Below are 14,057 nucleotides of genomic sequence, written 5' to 3'. Positions count from 1 at the left end.
CTGGTCCCGCGGCTTCGGAGGACCTCCCGCAGGCATGTCTGCAGAGGGTACGCTGAAGCCACGGGTCCGGAGGGTCTGCTGAAGGCTTGGGACCAGATGACCCTCCTTGCTTGGGGCAGCAAAAAGTCTAGAGCCAGCCCTGAGTGTGGACTTATCCTTCCCTCCTCCCCTCATCCACCACCCCACCCGGTGCTTCCCTCCTTCCCCACCCCTCCCAGGCTACCTTGGCAGTTATCCCCCCTATTTGTGTGATGAATTAATAAAAAATGCATGATTTTGAAACAATCATGACTTTATTGCCTCTGCAAGTGGTGATCAAAGGAGGGAGGGCGGTTGGCTTACAAGGAAGCAGAGTGAACCAAGGGGGTGGGTTTTTATCAAGGAGAAACAAACAGAACTGTCACATCGTACTCTGGCCAGTCATGAACTGGTTTTCAAAGCTTCTCTGATGCACAGTGCACCCTGCTATGCTCTTCTAATCATCCTGGTGTCTGGCTGTGTGTAATCAGCAGTCAGGCAATTTGTCTCAATCTCCCACCCCGCCATAAACGTCTCCCCCTTACTCTCACAGATAATGTGGAGCACACAGCAGGTGGCAATAACAATTGGAATATTGGTTTCACTGAGGTCTAATCAAGTCAGTAAACTATGCCAGCATACTTTTAAACATCCAAATGCACATTCTACCACCATACTGCACTTGCTCAGCCTATAGTTGAACAACTCCTTACTACTGTTCAGAGTGCCTGTTTATGGCTTCATGAGCCATGGCCTTAAGGGGTAGGCTGGATCCCCAAGGATAACTATAGGCATTTCAAGTCCCCAACAGGTATTTTCTGGTCTGGGAAGTAAATCCCTCCCTGCAGCTGTTCAAACAGACCAGAGTTTCTGAAGATGTGAGCATCATGAACCTTTTCCAGCTATCCCACACTGATGTCAGGGAAATGTCCCTTGTGATCCGCCGGTGCTTGCAGCACCATTGAAAAGTACCCCTTGCGGTTTATGTACTGGGTGGCCTGGTGCTCCGGTTCCAAGATAGTGTATGTGTTCTGTCTATCGCCCCACTACAGTTAGGGAATCCCATTGTAGCAAAGCCATCCACTATGACCTGCACATTTCACAGAGTAACTACCCTTGATAGCAGCAGCTCAGTGATCGTGTTGGCTACTTGGATCACAGCAGCCCCCACAGTAGATTTTCCCACTCCAAACTGATTCCTGACTGACCGGTAGCTGTCTGGCATTGCAAGCTTCCAGAGAGCTATTGCCACTCGCCTGTGAACTGTGAGGGCTGCTCTCATCTTGGTATTCTTGCACTTCAGGGCAGAGGAAAACAAGCCACAAAGTTCCATGAAAGTGCCCTTACACATGTGAAAATTTTGCAGCCACTGGGAATCATCCCTGACCTGCAACACTGTGCAGTCCTACCTGTCTGTGCTTGTTTCCCGGGCCCAGAATCAGTGTTCCATGGCATGAACCTGCCTCATTACCACCATGATATCCAAATTGCCAGGGCCCATGCTTCGAGAAAAGTCTGTGTCCATGTCCTCATCACTATCATGATCGCACTGTTGTCGCCTTCTCACCTGCTTTTGCAGGTTCTGGTTCTGCACATACTGCAGGATAACGCGCGAGGTGTTTACAATGCTCACAACAGCAGCGGTGAGCTGAGCAGGCTCCATGCTTGCCGTGGTATGGTGTCTGCAGGAGAGCAGAGTTGCAGTGGATGACGACGGATGCCACAAGGCTAGATGTTTATACCGAATGACGAGAGGACCTGCGAGGTGGAGTCATGGCACCAGGAGAGCAGAGTTGCAGCAGAAGTGGTGGAGGATGACGGTTAGCACTGCACATATTTCCCACGGAAGAACACATTTTCCCGGGAGCCCATGACAGACAACAAGGAGAAATTGGCTATCGAGACATGAGCAGGAGAGCAGAATTGCAACAGAAGCGGTGGATGAAAACTGGATGCCATGAGAATAGATATTTATAAAGAATGATGAGAGGCACTACAAGGTGGATACATGGCACTGGAAGAGCAGAGCTGCAGCGGAAGCAGTGGTTGGATGATGTCGGTTAGCAGTCCTACTGCACCATCTGCTAAAAAAAAGGCGCAAAACGATTGTCTGCTGTTGCTTTCACGGAGAGAGGGACGACTGATGACATGTACCCAAAACCACCCGCAACAATGTTTTTGCCCCATCAGGCATTGGGAACTCAACCCAGAATTCCAATGGGCAGCAGAGACTGCGAGATAGCTCCTCACAAAGCAACGCTCCGAAAGTTGACGCTAGCCATGGTACTGCAGACACACTCTGCTGACTTAATGTGCTTAGTGAGGACACACACAATCGACTGTATAAAATCACTTCCTAAAAATTGACTTCTATAAATTCGACCTAATTTCGTAGTGTAGACTTACACTTAGACTCAGTTGAGGAGCTCTGATTTGGTTTTGAGAAACCTCGCTCATCAGGGTTTGGTTTCACAAAACAAAATCCCACAACAGGCATTTTTGGGGTTCTGAGTCAGCAGAGTGTGAAGGCTTTTCAAGAAAATGACTTGTTGTCAAAGGGCATGAGCCAACTCAGGAGATATACTAGTGAGATACAAAGCTTCCTCGGAGACTCAGTTTCCCCATCTTTTTTTTTTTATAACAGGGAAAATGCCAAAGGGTCAGAATTTGAGCTTGGATAAGCAAAGTTCTGAAGTTTACATTTAAAACTGAGCCAAACACTGCACAGTAAAATGCACTGCAAGGAACAATCCAGCCTAGAGGATGTACTAGACGTCAGAAGACCTGGATCATCTCCAATTTCTAGGGTTATCTGAATTTTTAACTTGAGGATGAAAAATTGAGCTGAAATCTCCCAAGAACCACCTCTCTTGGGGTATTTTGCCATTTCCACTCCCTACCCTCACCGGAACAAAGATATGGAGAGGGACTTGGCTAGGACAAATAATAGGTTCAGGGGAGAGGAAGGAGGAAATAAATCTACTGTGAGTCTCCACAAGTCTTGGATTTGGTACCAATTTGGGGTTTTGTTTTATCCAGCCCAGCCTCACTCTTTGGATGAAGATGCCCTGTTTCAGTTAACAAAGCAAAACCTGAAGCTATCCTGGCAATGGTCACACTGCCCCAGTTACCCTAACACACAACACGTCCTTCAACTGATGGAAAAGTCATTCAACAACATTAAAAAGCGACACCTGCCACACCAAACCTTGTAGGTAAAGAAAGAACAACTTCCTGCAAAGCCGCAGGCAGTGATATTGGGACAAGCTGAGAAGTGAGCAGCACAGAAGGGCAAAACCCTGCTCTGCATCAAATCTCACAGCCAGGACTTGGTTTCTTGGCCTCGGTCCCAGTTTACTTCAAGCAGAACAGCGTGGAAACAGTTTCATTCATTCTGTTTTGCTGATAGTGGCACACTGGTAGCTGAAACTCTGCACTGGCCATGTCTTGCCATTAGAGATCATCTAAAAGAAATCCAGTGCTGTGTCAATTCAGTCTAATGGGAGAAATATTTTATCCTCATGCTGGGGGCAGATCTCCTCTAACTAGATCTTGGTAGAAATATTTTAATAAAAAACTAATTTGGATGAAAAATGGCTTATTGTGAAAAACAAAACAAAAATGTGGAAAAATTGCTTTTGGACATTTTCCCAAGAGAATTTTTTTGATCAAAAACACTTTTCAAAAATTGAAAATTTTTATGGAAACCCAAAGTTTGTTTTCCAAAAACAGTTTTTTGAAAATCAAAACATTTTTAGGTTTTTTTTATTTAAAAAATTATATATTTTCATGGGGAAAAGGAAAGAAAATAATTCCCCTCTCCACAAAAAAAATCCTATGAAAAATAATTGCTATTTTCCAATGAACTCTCTCTCTCTCACTGGTAAACTGGGAAAAGGGGTGGTCCCCTTACTAACGCACTACAACTATCTTGTGTCTTCTACATTGTGAAAGCATTTCCCAACTAGGGTGACCAGACAGCAAGAGTGAAACATCGGGACATGGGGTGGAGGATAATAGGAGCCTATACAAGAAAAAGACCCCAAAATCTGGACTGTCCCTATAAAAATCAGGACATTTGGTCACCCTATTCCCAACACTCAGTATGGTTGGTTTCACCACAGAAATGTAGGACAGGACTGGAAGGGACTGTGAGAAGACAGCCAAGATACTAATAGCCAGGAGTTAGACCATGAGCCCAGTCGAAGGACCCATGTAGTTCGCTGGGTATTTCCCAGAATAGTAATGCTAGCTGATCATGGACACTGCTTTATCCCAATTCAGCAGATTCAAACACCAGCAATGCTGAATCAGCCTGCATTCTTTGCAGGAACATATGATGGGCAAAATGTTAAAATCCAAAGCTTTGGACACACTTTCATCACAGTATCATACTTATCTGCCGCTGAGGTGGGAAGTTGGGGAACAGAAGATCCCATAAAGCCTGTGTTTTCCCTTTGCCAAGATTTCTTTTCCCATCTACTATCGTGAAGGTTGCCACCTTCCACCCCCGAGCCTGCTGTACTTCATGGGTTAGTACTTTGAGACGGAAGAGAAGATAAGATTAATGTTACTGCAAATAATCATGTCCCTCAACTTCAAGGTAAACAGTTATAAAAGCAAAAGTTTATATTAATTTTATTTCTTGACTCATTTTTTGTTCAAGTAGTTGCTTCCTGTGTGTGTTGGGAATGGATGATCTGTGCTGGGGAAGAGGTTAATAGAAAGCTTAAAATGATGATGAAACTGATGCTTCGCATTAGTGGTGTTTAATTGTTGAATGCCTTTGCCAGAAACCAAAGACACAGTTATCGCCACTGTAAGGTAGTACAAGTTACATACTGCAGGACAGGCACTTTTAGAAGCTTGATCTCAATTCAAACTACTTGTATTTGACTGGGATTGAACCATGAAGCCTGTGGGGAAGACAGTTTTATTTATATTGGTTATTTATTGGGTATCAAATTATGTTTGGGCTGAGTTATCATACACAGTACTAATGGCTGGTGGGGTTCTGCTTGGTTATGCAGCTAATTGAGAGTCATGTAAACTGTCACAGCTGATTTCTTCCATCAGCTGATACAGACAGAACACAGGGGACACCTGGAGGAATTTAGCTGGACTAAACTGCAGGGATTGACACTAAACCAGGCCTTCATGCTCCAGCTAAGGCAACTCGCACCACCAAATGTATGCAAATACAACAGGGTTATTCAGATACAGTTAAGATCAAAACCAATGCCTGTGCACTCTAAGTATCATTTGTGTTACCAGCCCCATACCCCTGAATGTCTAGAACAAATGCTTGGTTTAGAACTAATTGGGAACTCTCTCTCTCAATCTTTTTTTTTATGTGGTTTCCACACAATCAAAATTTTCTGGGGGTAATTTTTGATTTTGCTGAAATTTTTTGATTTGCCATTGGGAAAAATCAAAAGGAAATATTTTGTTTCCCAACTTGAAACAGTTTGGTTACTTCAACTGTATTTAAATGTTTTGTGGCAGGTCAGTTAGACATTAATCTGGGTCCCCCTGAGTTACCATATTGCCTCATGGAAGTTGTAATTCAACTGCTTTATGACCCTATTCATCTATTGGCCAGCTTCTCTGACAAGACAACGTCTTTCATAATGCACTCTCATCTCATTTCTGGCTGAGCCATCATAGGAGTCCAATGGCCATGCTGCATCTAGTCTGGCCAGGGAGCCTCACCCATAGAGGAGAATATAGGCATGCAGTACCTGAACTACAACTCCCATGAAGCAATGCAGCAGCTTAGGCAGATGCAGTTCAATGTCAAACTGAATCAAAACGCAATGTTTTGATTTGGGAATGTAACAAATTTTCATTTCAATAAAAAAAAAGTGTTGAAACAAAACATTCTGAAAAATTTCTTTTTACAACTTTTTGTTCCACAAAACATTTTGTTTTCTCTACTTTTAGTCCTGATTTGGGATGAAAAATGTCAAAATACTAGAATTTCCCATGGGATGGAAATTCCATTTCATGCTGCGCTCTAAACAGGACAAAGTGTCACAACAGATCACAGCCAGCTAGGAGTGCATTATACACCGGAGAGGGCCATATGCAATATTTTATGACTGATCAATCAATTAGATCTACTGAGAACTGCACTTTTAATGTTCCCTTACTGTTCTGCAACATTCACCAGTCCCCCTTTATCTACATGAATTTCTTTGTTCCCATGTAAATGTAACGTGTTTATAAGAGAGGTAAAAAAAAAGAGTTGGGGCTCACAAGTTATCTAACTAGGACCCAATATTAACAAGCAGAGGAGGCTGAAAAGTGAAAAAATAAAAGAACAATAATTTTGTCAAAACTTTTTATGTGGGTCTTTTTATTTTTATTTTTTCAAAATGTTGATGCACAACTGAATACACTAACAAACTGTTCAATGCAGCTCTAAAGTGAAGTATTGAATGTGCTAGTCAGTCATTTTGGGCAGTTGTCAGAGATGATGGATTGGAATAACACACTCATCTTCCGGGCCAATTCTTTGCTTAGCCCATACATTAAGTATTAGAAATGCTGCAGCTATATCTTGTAAAGTACTGAGCATCTTTATCTCCCACTGGCTTCAAGAAGCAATGAGTGTGCTGACCGCCATATTGAAGTCTGAACCTGCAAGGTACTGAAATCAGACTTCTAAGGTACCTCAGCTATTAAACCATATAGTGTTTTTTTAAAAAACTGAAGTGTGGCAAAACCTGCCAGTTTCTTTCTTTATTGCCTCCTACACTGAAGAAAAAGTTGCAGTGACCCCTGATAAAACATGCTTTCTACAGAGGAGACAATGGCTGTTCAGTTTCTCAGCTATTTTCAGAACCACCGCCTCTGTGTGCGAGTCATGTTCTGAGACATGTTCATGTGTTTTAACACTTTCAAGTAGTTCTTGTTCCATGCCAGGCCCAGCAGTTCTGCAGTTCCTAGGTCAGTGACTAGGCATCTTATTGCTGGCACCAAGCCTATCTGTCTGGCCCAGCTGCAGAAGATTTCTAGAAAAGGCACCATCTCACAAAGTGTTAAGGAAGGGTTTTTTTTTCTGGATTACTTGCTTAGAGACTGTCACAATTCTCTCTTTACATCAGATTCAGATCCTTTAGCAGCTAAATGGGTAGAGATTTTTCTGCCTTTCCAAAGATGGGTGTCATTGGAGAGGCAAAAATGTTTATGTAAACCCTGGGAATTAAATCCCATTCTTCATTTATCATTGTATCATAATAAAATAATAATAATAATAATAATAATAAAAGATCTTTAAAGAACAATGCAGGCAGTAATGTAATATTTAACACAGAAAGTTTGTGTTGCTAAGATACTAGTATCGGACTCTGGATTCAATTCCCACCTCTGCAACAGGATTTCCTATGTGACCTTGGGCGAGTCACTTGATTGCTCTGTGCCTGGGTTTCCCAATCTGTACAATGGAAATAATTATTCCATACCTCACAGGGTACTGTGAGGAGATACCATGGTGATGGAGGCTATCACATACGTACCTTTATAGAGTAAGGTACTGTCTACAGTACAGGGGTAAATCGACCTAAGTTAAGCAACTCCAGCTAAATCAATAACGTGGCTGGAGTCGATGTAGCTTAGGTCGACTTACTGCAGTGTCTACACTGCGCTGGGTCAATGGGAAACGCTCTCCTGTTGACTTCCCTTACTCATCTCGTTTCAGTGGAGTACCGGAGTCCACAGGAGAACGATCTGTGGTGGATTTAGCAGGCCTTCACTGAACCCGCTAAATCAATCCTTGGTGCATCAATCGCCACAGCGTCGATCCCCGATAAGTGTAGACATGCCCTAAGCCTAAAAATTGTTGTAGGTAAATAGATTACACTTGTCACCAATGGTTCATCAGTTAGGCCAAGAAATGGGCCATGGAGATGGAAGTAGCCTCTTACCCTGACATGGTGCTTCCAGGACAGCTTTGTGGCAGAAGCATGAAGGAAGCTGGCTGCCACCTGCACTGTCAGAAGGGGTCTCTAGGGTTGTATAAAGACACTTTTAAAAAGCATCACATTCACTTATAGTACTTCTTGAAATTTGACATGCCTGAGTAATGCCTGCGATCAGTGACTAGCTGCCAACTAGGACCTCGGTCATGCCATAATATGCTAGCACTCCTCCATTTTCTCATACAGCGACCCTCGTAATGGGCTGGTGGGCAGCACTCTCTTTGGAGTTACCCAGCTCTGCATCAGGAGAAGCTGGGATGAGAGAGATGGAAGCTAAAGCTCTCCCATAATTGTTTAGGCCAACTCTAATGAAGAGGTTGTTGAGGCTCCTTATATACGAGCCGGCATTGAGCAATGCCTCCCCGGTTTGCCTTGCTTTACAGTGATCATGATTAAAAGACTGTTAGAAAACTAGATACTGCAATCTAGACAAGATTACTTCAGGATTCCCTGGAAAATTCTGCCGCTACTGAAGTAGCGCAACCAGCAGAGAACAGCCTCAGGGCTTTGTGTATTACGAGCTTATGCAGCTGCACAAATGGGCATGTAATTGGATTATTTTTAAACTATCACATAACTTTGAACAGGTCCTCAGCTGCAAATTAAGGTGGCTTTCTTCACTTGAGTGCTGCTATTGTCTGAGAATTTACACCAGATAATCTGATTCTTTAATTCTCTAGTCCTTAGATGGTAAAGAAAACCTTCAAAATAGGAACCAAATGTATCTGGACACATAGTAAGGTCTGTTTGCAGTCAAGTGTTCTGGTTCATCTCTATGGGGTCCTTCTCTGCAGCCCAGAGATGAACAATTCAAATGGCCACATTATTTCACTGCTGATCAGTTTAGGGGAAATGTAGAATTGATGTGCTTATTTGTTAGTTTTGGATCCCTGCCCTGAAAACTTTGCTGTCTAGTTTAAGGTAAGTGGTAATTAATATAACAAACAATAGGAGGAGTGAGGGAAGAATCATAAGAGCATACAGTTAACTCAGACTAGGAGGGGCATAACCTGAATGCTCAAACACTATTAATCATTTTACTTTTTAAAAACTCTGCCTACTTCTTTTCTATTTTGAACACTGTGTTGATTCCCTGACTCTTTTCATTTCAATTTTAGTTTAACACATTCCTGTTTCTAGGTAAGGGGAGTGCAACGAGCTGTCTCATAGCAAAATTATCCATAAGCTTTTAAACTGTCTCAACCTCCACTCAACAGGTAGATGCTGGACAGCTCACTCCTCCACTGCAGGAGTGACGCCCCTTAAGGTAAGAAACCACTTTTCAAAGATAAGTACTGGATACAAACCCAACCACACTCTCTAGGTGCTGTATCCTTTATCATCTGCTACTAATCACATTCAAGCACAAGAGAGTACACCCTAGAAATCCACTAACCTGGCCAACCCTCGGGCCTGCTCTGCTTCTATCCCCATTGCAGAACACCCACAGGCGTCATAGAGCCGGATGTGGCTTCTTGTTTTTGAGGTAGGTGGTGAAAGTGTCCAGAGCTCAGTTCAGTTAACAGAGCTGCCTGCTTCACATGCACATTAATCAGTTTGCCAGCTGCAAGCAATGTGTTCTTACTTGACTAAAATATCTAACAGTTATTCCCCAAAGGGCTACCCAGCACACACACAAAACCAAACGCGCGCGCGCACACACACACACACACACACACTTTCCAGCTCAGCAGAGCAGAGACTGGCTCATTCACACAGTCTTGCCCTTGGCCACAGTTCTTTACAACGTGCCCACTCTCACCTCTTGGTTCTTCCGATACAGATGGTTTTTAAATCCCTTATTTGCCCTGCTCCTTTCCCTATTTGTCACCCATTTGCACCTTTAGTCGCTGGAGGGTTTGGTGCATTTGTAAGGCATTCTGGGTGGGGAATAAGAAATAGGAAGTTAGCACTGAGACATGTGCAGATGATTGGATTCTCTTTCCTCATATCTCACCATCAGTGTTTGTTTGTTGCAGATATCTGGCCCAGCTTTAACACCACCAACAATCTTCAGGGCACCCAACATAGTGCTATTACTATTTACCCCTTATTATGTGTAATCAACCAACACCACCGTGGGAGTAGAGAGCATTATTATCTCCATTTTACAGATGGGGAAACTGAGGCAGGAGTGTTAAGTAACTGGTCCAGTGCAAGGGCAGGAGTCATTGTTAGGGCATGTTAGAACTTTGGGGTTCCTGTTTCCCAGTCCTCTACTCAGAGCCAGACCACTAGAGCACATTCTGTAGTGACCATGCTAATGCCTAAGCACAGTCACAGCATAATTATGACTAGAAGCTTAAGGAGTAGTCGCTTGCAGGGAATGAAGATGACACTGGTCATACAATCAATACCTAGTGCAAGGGAAAACAAAGCAACATGGATTCAAACCAAAGGAGACGTGAAGAGGACTCCCCAGCAATAAGCTCGAATAAACCGAGAGGAGTCAAGGATACAACTACATCTGCTACAATGCCAAGCAGCACTCTCTGGCATCCCTTCCAACACGGGCTGTGGGTATGAGAGACTGGCAAGCAATGCTGCACAGCTCCCAACACAGTAGGAGCACATTCCTGGCCTGCCACAAATGTACCTCTTTTCCAAAATAATTTCTCCATGTCTCCCTGCTCACTTCTCCTTTCTGCCAGGTGGACTAAGGCCAACAGAACCTAGATCCCTGGGTGGTGAATGAGGGAGTTACATGTAGTATTTTTTAGTAAATACCATATATCCGTCAGGTGCCGTTTGGCTGGCAGTCAGGCAGGGTAAATCAAGAGGCTGTTAAAGGATGAAGCAAACAGGAAAAGGCAAAATGGCAAAGATAAGACTCCTTAAAGGAACAATGGGGGAAGCCTGGGCTTGGCTCCCACTAGGCTGGCATGGTTTTCTCTTCCTTAAAGCCTCTGAAAAAGTCTAGGATCAAAGGGGAACCTAAGCTGTAAAGCAGCTGGCCTCAGGAAGGAGGGGTGGAGGTGCCCAGGGAGCATCAGCAAGAGCACCCAGGCTGGCAAGGAGAGACACAAAGAGGTCATGCTGCAAGCAGGACAGTTGCTCAACCCAGCCAGAGATGAGGGTGAGCTGGGATGAGGGGAAACTTACAACCGAATTCAAGAAAAGACTTGGGGCAAGTCTACACTACAAAATTAAGGTGACTAAGTTACAGCAACATGCAGCCACCATGGCAATTAAATCGCTTTTGCATGTGCACACGATGATCCTTGTGTTGGTGGGTGTGTCCTCACCAGGAGCGCTTACACTGATTTAACCTTCCTTGTGAGGCATTGTGGGATGGCTTCTGAAAGGCAGCAACAGTCAAGCTAAGCAATGCAGTGTCTGCACTGACACTGCCTTCACCTAACTACATCACCCTAAGCGCTATGCCCCTCACAGAGGTAGAATTATTAAGTCAGTGTAGTGGGCGAGTTACATCGGTGGGAGTGACATTTTAGTGTAGATGTTTACGGAGTTAGGTCTACATAACCGGCCTTACCTGGACCTAACTCTGCAGTGCAGACCAGGTCTAAGTGTAGGTAAGGGGAAGCATGTATAGAACTTTATTGTTTAACCCCTTTGCTCTGTGTATGCCGTACCTTTGGGTGAAAGAATAAATCCTGCCTTGTGGTGAAGAAGCTGTTTCTGAGTCACTTTACAAAAGGGTTGTCACAAATCTCTGGAGGTAAAGGCCTTTGGGGCCAAACTCAGTTGGACCTGTTGGGTTAACCTGGTTGGGAAATAGGGAATGCTGCCACCCAGAGATCCAGTTCAAGAGTGGTTGGGCCACAGGATTCTGTACTGAGGGAAGTGTAGGAAGCCACGGCCTGTCACCCAGGAAGTGCACTCACGAGGGACAAAGAGGAGTCTGGAGCACAGCTCACCCTATAACCAATACACACTGAAATATCACCCCTCAGGATGGAGTCTTGGTCTCATCTTGCTTGTGAGCCTTGACTTTCTTCTTAACTGAGGCAATCCAGTTGGCTTAAACCCTTCCCAGAAGATAGTCTTCTAACAGTAAACAGCTGTGAGGCATCTCCCCTCTTTGACCACATCTCCCCGATTTATTCTAAACTACTCCTTCCTTGCACCGCTGATTTTCAGTCTCTTTCACCTCTCCCTCCACACTTGCACCATTGGAGCAGCAAATAGGGTGACCAGACATCCTGATCAAATCAGGACTGTCCTGATATTTAGGTGGTTTGTCCCATGTCCCAACCGATCTTTGATCGGGACACAATTTGTCCCGATATTTTCTTCCTCTCGTCTCGTCGCTCTAGTGTAAACTTACTACATTATTACACACAAACACAGCTCATTGTCACCCACAAAACAACCCTGGATGCTGGCAGGCCACATTAATGCATGGACTCACAGTCAAGATGGCTGCAGAGAGCCAACCTCAAAGGCGATGTAAAATACCCAACATTAAGGGGTGTGGAGGTAAATTATATGCCTGGTGTGTGTGCATGTTTAAATGATATAACCCAGGGGAGGAAGGTTAGGGATGATAGCAGGAAAAACAACAAGTGAGAGTGTAAGAAGGTATGAGATAAACCAGAACCTCCATGCTGTATCTTAGCAACCAACAGGAAAATGTCTCTCCTGCCACAACCTCACTCTCCCATCCTTTCAGCATGTGTGCTACATTAATTTGCACCCACAAACAGCTGTTTACACTCTCCTTTAAGCCATCTCTGAATTGAGACCAGAATGCTCCAGTCATATTATTGCTATTTGTATTGCTACAATACAAGATTCACCCAACTGCTCAATATTTGTACTGCCACTGTACAAAAATCTCCCTCCCATCCAGTGTCTGTTAGACAGCACGCTCACCCATGGAAGGTGGGGTCAAGTCACGCACACACACCCATTTCTGATGCAGCTTCGTAGTGATACTTACCAGGCAACTGTGTAGCAGCAGAGCTGGAAAACCCAAGACACAGTAAACAGTGGTTGAGGCAGGGAAGGCCCAGACTTTCCTATTCATGCTAAATTTCTCTGTTCTGCAACAAGAAAAATGTTACTAATCACTGGAATCTTTGAGAGTGCAAGCATATGTCAACACAGAAAGACTCCCTCTAGCAGTGAAAACATCAGGAGTCTTCCTGAATGTAACCTACTTGTTAGTACTCTGAACCAGGGCCCAAAGGACATGGGTTCTATCCCTGTCTCTGCCACTAGGTGACTCTGGGCAAGTCATTTCACATGCCTCAGTTTCCCCATCTGTAAAAGGGGGGTGATGACACTGATCTCCTTTAGGGCTAAACAGACCGAATCACATAAAAGTGGCATTAGGCAACACAGCGTTGCTGGAAGTGTGATTTTTGAATGAGATGCAGAACTGAGGTTTTCACCTCCGTTGGTCACTGCTGATTGATATAGCCCTTTCCCCCCAAAAAAAAGCAGGGGCCTGAGCCACTGTTTACATTGAGGCTTTTGGTCCAAACTTCCAGGATTAGCAGCGTTAAGATCCCTTCCCTAGTGTGGATGCAGTTTCAGCCGATGACAGGTTTTCTGCATCTAGTTGATTAGATTTCCTCCAAAAGTGCTAGCTGACACAGCCTTGATAACAGCGTTACAACTCTGTCTGCACTGGGCTTTCATTGTTAGCATTGCCAACATCAATTTAACTCAACTGCTGTTAGCGGCTACAGGGATTTTTCATGAAGTTCCCTAGCACAGACAAGGCCTCAGTGCCAAGGCTAAATTCCAGCTTGAGTAATTATATTCTGGCCTGCCGCCTGCATTCCCTTGCAGTTTCAGTGTGTGATCTTACTAGCCTAAGCACCTGACAACAGCTGCTGTGTGTTAATATCTCTTGTGTTTCACCCCAGAGGTGGCTACGTTTCAGTGGTGGGTGAAGTGAACCCAGCATTGCTCATCAACACCTTTACCACCAGTTATCAGCTTGATACTATGTATTGTAAAGGAACATAACCACCCACCCCTCCACCCCCCGTCTCGTTGGATAGAGTTTTACAACTGTTTATATGGGATCTTGTCTTGCCACCAAAGCCTTTTGGAGGTTGCTGTCACTGGTCGGATACTGTACCG

The 14,057-nt window shown here is 44.2% G+C and overlaps 1 long non-coding RNA gene across 2 annotated transcripts in view; it reads right to left on the bottom strand.

Moving 5' to 3' along the window:
- Positions 1 to 14,057, bottom strand: part of LOC115655936 — a 74,809-nt gene that overhangs the window by 17,413 nt on the left and 43,339 nt on the right. Inside the window, exon 2 of one of the 2 annotated variants that reach the window (XR_004001541.1) lies at positions 12,904 to 13,006. The exons of the other annotated variant lie outside the window; for it this stretch is intronic. This is a non-coding gene — a long non-coding RNA (uncharacterized LOC115655936). The remainder of the gene's footprint in view (positions 1 to 12,903; positions 13,007 to 14,057) is intronic. 2 annotated transcript variants of the gene reach the window in all.

Source organism: Gopherus evgoodei, chromosome 8 (genome assembly GCF_007399415.2).
Source record: "Gopherus evgoodei ecotype Sinaloan lineage chromosome 8, rGopEvg1_v1.p, whole genome shotgun sequence".
NCBI classification, from domain to species: Eukaryota; Metazoa; Chordata; order Testudines; family Testudinidae; genus Gopherus; species Gopherus evgoodei.
Note: the sequence above shows the minus strand (reverse complement) of the source record. Positions and strands in the feature narration are given on the sequence as shown.